Consider the following 5,984-nt stretch of genomic DNA (forward strand, 5'->3'; position numbering starts at 1 on the left):
ATATGTTCATTAGATGCTGAATGGGATATTACATTATTACTAGAAATTAGAGCTGTGATCACTGTTTGATTTAGGTGGTTAAAATGCTTGATTATTAGGTGTGTAAATTAAGCAAAAGAAAAGCGTTAATAAATGTTTTAATGATATGTATTCCAAGAATTTTCTTTTTTTTCTAAGAATAAACATGCTGTATAGCTTTATATGCAGCAGAAACATTGCAATGAAATAGAAAGGTCATTAAAAGAACAATAAGCAAAACAGAAATAAAGGTATATAAATAAAAACCAATTTTATTTTGGCAATATATTTACTTATGCACTGTATCAAGTTGTAAACTTACATAAATATATAAAAGTGCTTACAAATACACATATGACAAATAATCCTATTATCTGATGTTAATATTAGATTATTTTTGGTTCTACTGAATCACATTATTATTAATATTACTATTGACACTTTGTGAACTGAAAAGGTCACTACAATTCTTCACATTTCATTACATGAACAAACGTAACTATCTTAAATGTCAGTTAAATACAACCTTATCAAATACAAAATACACCCACTTAGTTTTATACACAATAAATAAGAATAAAAAAATATCTGTAAACTACATAATATTTCTATAATTGTCACACTTCATTACTTTAATTATTTTTCTTATGTAAAATTATTAATAATTTGTTACTATTCATCTTAAAAAAATAATTTCTTTTAAGAAAGTTTTTTCAAATAGTACAAAAAAAAACTGATACATTTTCTGTTTTACTCTAAAAAAACAAAATATATGTCCAATTCCTGATTAATTCATATGTAAATAAAATCACAGTAATCGCTGAAATAAAACATTTAAGCATCAATAAACCTACTCCTACAATGTTATACAAGTGCTCAAATTGTATTTAGAAAAAAAACAAACTGTATAATCTAAAAAACAAGATCACTAAAATTACAGGTTTTCAGCAGTACTGATCCATAACTAAGGATTTCAGATTCAAAATTTCATTTATATATCTTAAATGGTCTTTTCTTAACTTTTACAAAAATTCAAATGATGATAATTATGATTATTTATTTACTTGGTCTTTTTTTTTTTAATATGATTGGATAGTTTGTAATGTTCTATAACAATTTATTATCCGTCATTTGTTTTCATTCTAGATTAAAAACAAAAGTTAACATTATTGAAAATAAATACAATTATTTTAACAAAATAAAATATACAACTGACAGTGACATTAATACAGCATGTTGAATTAAATCCATACGTTACATATAGATTAATACAATTCATTCCATTTCTGAAGAAAAAAATCTGTCTTAAACAAACATAGTAACATTTTTTCATTATAAATTGAGTCTAGATTATAAAATATTACTCTCAAACTATTTCATATGAAATAAGATACAAATTAGTATAATTATTAGCTAAAATATTCAGTTTTCTTCTAAACAAACATTATAGCTTTATGTTAGTCAAAATTAATTAACATATTTTGATACTGCACACACACACACACACACACACACACACACACACACACACACACACATATATATGTGCATAAGTGGGATGGGCAAACTACTTTTTCTTCAATCACAATATTATATGGTAGTTTTATTCTCAACTGTGCTAGAAGCCAAAAAGTTAAGTGCTTTGTGGTTAAACTGCACAACTCACACAAAGCATACTATAATTTCTACAACAGATTGTTTGTGAAAAGTAGATATTTTATGATGAGTTGAGTTTTTTCAATTATTTTTATTTATTTATTTATTTAACTAGTTCATTCAATTTTTAGGAGTGTAGTAAGTTATGAATGAAACTTCAGCCAATATTTTCTTCAGTAGTTTCCAGTTTTTAAAATAATAAAAAAAATAATGGAAATGAATGAAAATTAATTCAACAAAATTTTGTTTTTTCAAAATGCAAAATTAAAGGCTACTTTTCACTTTAGTGGATGCGTAAACGCAATTCATGAATGTAGGGATCTGAAAATTGATACGTAATTTTTGAGAAATCACACAATATTCCGAAGTCATGTTGATGTGTCATTTGGTCCTACATTTAAAGTTGTTTGGTAGGTTTAATGGAAAAATCAATATTTAAAGTTGTTTGGTAGGTTTAATGAAAAAATCGTGTAAACAGACTGTTTTTTTTTGCTGAAATGACTATTGATGAAGGGTATGCATACTGAAATCTATTGATTATGTAACAAAGTTATTACAGATGAGAATTTGGTAAATAAAACAATATAACTATGTATTTTTATTTAGTTCATTTCATAAGCTTCATCATTATTTTATCATTTTTATTTTGCTTAGACCGACTCGATATGCATTTACACTATAAATAATCTTCTAACGTATGACTTATTGTTATCAATAATGTATTGCTCACTGATTTTAACCATTAATAGATGAATCCTGTTTTATAATGTAAATAGCACTGTACAAGTTTTTTTTTGCTAACACAAATTTATTCAGCTTTGTATAATAATATAATGCATGATATTTAATTTCCCTGTTTAGTTGAATCAGTATATATAACAAACTGTTTCATAACAGAAAGGGGTACATAATTGGTTGCTTTATACTTTGTTTTTAATCCTTTTATGCGTGCCCAAGATAGTGGTTAACAGTTAACTGGGTTAGTATATCTGACTAAGAGTGATGGTGTTCACTATACAGCAAATTCCTATTGTGAACAGACTACGGTGTAAATTGTAGGATTAACTATCATCTGCATTTCAATTGACTTGGCACGATTATATAAAGCGGTATATTAGGGTCATTAAAGAAAACAACTAAAGACATTTCATTCCTCACTTTCATTAGTAAGTCTGTCATGGGACACTGTTATTTTTATGTTACTATTGTTTTTATTTTATGTTATTATTAACATAATGGTTACAGCAATATCATGTATAGTTGTAATAGATTTATGTTATTTAAATAACTAACACATTAATTATTATTTCTTAAAGCAAAGTCTTAGCCTTAGAATACAAAATCTTTGGTTACTAGATTCCTAAATGTCAAATGATAATTAAAATATTTTGTTCCTAAAAGTTGAAATGACAGCTAAAATAATCACTTTATTGATTTTATATGTATTAAGTTCTTAAATCAATACTTGTAGTATTGTAAAGTAGGCTATTCATCCTTCTATTTCTACTCCTTACAAAAACTTTATAAAATAAATAGCAACTAAGAAGAGCCAAGATAAGCCCTCTAGTTCAAAATACAAGGAAAAATAGGTTATCTTTTGTTAGTTTCTTTAATATTATTTATGAAAAATGACTGAGGAATTCTTAATCATTTATGTACCTTTCTGACATATGATGCCTCAACACTATCTGGAATAATTAATGTGAAATGTTCATAATGATGATGTGTTATAAAACTTGTTAAAAAAATATAATTTTCTAATTGAGAATTTAATTTTGCTGCCTATGGCAAATGTATACATTTCTCAAGTGACCCTTTCTTCAAAATTATCTCTAAAAATGTTTTCTTTAAATAAATTTACACTTTATTTAGGGTACACCAGCTCTTTATTTCATACATGTTATCAGTTATATATATCCTCATAATGTTTGGAGACTTCAACAAAACTAGAAAAACCACCAATAAAAGCATTTGTCAAAAACATATTTGACCATAAAAATATTTCTTTAAAAAATTAATAAAAAATAAAAATAATATGTAAATATAACTGACCCGTTGTAGCATACACAAACTTATAAATAGGGGCAGACTTACTTTTCTAGTGATCAATATTCTTACTTGTTATTCTGTATTATAAGGAAAATTTTAAAGCAACTTACTTAGTCCCAACCAGTAACTTACACTTCTTTTTAAAAACCTTAAATTCAATGAAAAGGTATTAATTCACAAAATTTGAAATCTATGAAAAGCTTGTTAGTTTGTTACTTCTATTTATGTTTCAAAAAACTGTGATATTAAAAATATGTGCACTGCTAGATTAACTACAGTGCTAAACTAAATCTCATCTATTGTCTCAAACTATTTTTTTGAGAAAAAAGTTGGGAGTTTTTAAAAAGAGATTTTGTGTTCCACTACTTTACCCTGCCAGGTAGAAGAATGCATTTCTTTGTCAAAATACTTTATTCTACAAAAGACATATTTTTTAACATATTTTATGCCATAATCAATGCATAAGAGAGTGCACACACACACACACACACACACACACACACACACACACACACACACACACACACACACACACACAGACAGGTATGTATAAAATAAGAGTTCCTTCTGTTTTTTTCCTACCATTTTTAATTAGAGAATCATATTTGTTTTGATAGTAAATACTATTTTTCAGCCTACTCTAAAATTTTGGTCACCATTCTTGTTTAAATGGCACCATGGTCATATGATATAACTTCTATGTAAAAATTGATAGCATAAACCACGCATTCATATCCGCTATCAATTTTCAAAATATTAGTCATTAACGAGCCTAATGATTGAGGATACTTATTAATTTTTAATACTTATTACTTTTTAATACTTACTTTTGATTAACAACTTTTATTAATCTTTGAATGCTAATAAAAACTTTTTCATTAATCTGATGCTAAAGGAAATTAAAATATTTTTAATTTTTTGTTCTATTTCTGAGAATATAATTCTCAGTTACAAATTGCAGTTTATAATGAATAATTTTGTGTAAGTGAAAAACTTTAAAATCTAACTGGGAGTATCAATAATTTATTGAACAAATACAAACTACTGAATTGTATAACAGGCTACTTTTCCAGGTAATCCAAACAGCTCTAATTCAGATCTGTTATAAATAAAGTTACACTGTAAGATAAAAATGTTAAAAACATTAAATAACAACATAAGTATGCACAGATTCTTTGAGATTCTAGGCTAAAACTAATTTCAGAAAAACTTAACCAAATGCAGGAACTTTCTTTTTAAGCCATTATCTTAAAAATTTTAAATGCCCAAGGAGTCTGTTTTTTATCAATGATTTACTGAATTATTTAATACAGCAGTATATTAGAGGATGAAAACTCTCTGAAATCATTAGGAAAAGGATAATAATTACAAAAATATTAATAAAACAAAGTGAAATTACATAAAAAGTTGAATGAGTGAATCACATAATAAGTAGTTAAAACCTCATCTATACATTTCTTAATTTGATACTGTTGCCTCACAACAGACCATAAAACACATTACAAACAGCATTATAATGCAATGGAACACATTTTTATAATCTTAATTAAGGAGTTAAGATTGTTAACTATGTCATATTTTGCCAAAGAAATGAGCTAATAGAAAAAAAGGAAATTATACATTGTTCATATTTCTTACAATAAATTAATGTAACTTACAAAAATAAGAAATAATTAAGAAGTAAATTAAATCACATATAAATTAATTTATTGTTAAATTTTATACTTTGTAAATCCAATAATTATATTTGAATGTAATAATAAAAAGAAGGGTTTAAATGGAATTTTTACCTTAAAACTGGACTGCTCTTTTAGTTAAGAATATCCGATTCAAATTTTTGTTTACTATTAATAATTATTATTTTATCAAAATATAAGATGGTCTTATTGTAAGAGGTTGGAGGGAGATCAGATCTCATCTATACACGCACATATTTTTTTTTAGTGGGTACCAAGAGTAACATTGTAACTACTAGTATAATTGTGTAATTGAACCAAGACTAATTGGCTTGTGTTAAGCCAAGACTAATTGTAATATAAATCTTTAAGATGTATAATATACATCAAAACACATAAAAATACATGAAAAGGAAACTCAGTGAAAAGGGCAACTGAGAATGTATTAAAAAATTATTAGTGTTGGATGAAGACGAGTTTCAATAAGAACGTTGTTAACTCTGCATGATGTTCAAGAAGTGACTTGATATCTTACAAGATTTTGATGCATATAAGCCAACAAAACAAATTTTTTTTTTAGATTCA

The sequence above is a fragment of the Lycorma delicatula genome, chromosome 1 (genome assembly GCF_047948215.1).
Source record: "Lycorma delicatula isolate Av1 chromosome 1, ASM4794821v1, whole genome shotgun sequence".
Taxonomy (NCBI): Eukaryota; Metazoa; Arthropoda; class Insecta; order Hemiptera; family Fulgoridae; genus Lycorma; species Lycorma delicatula.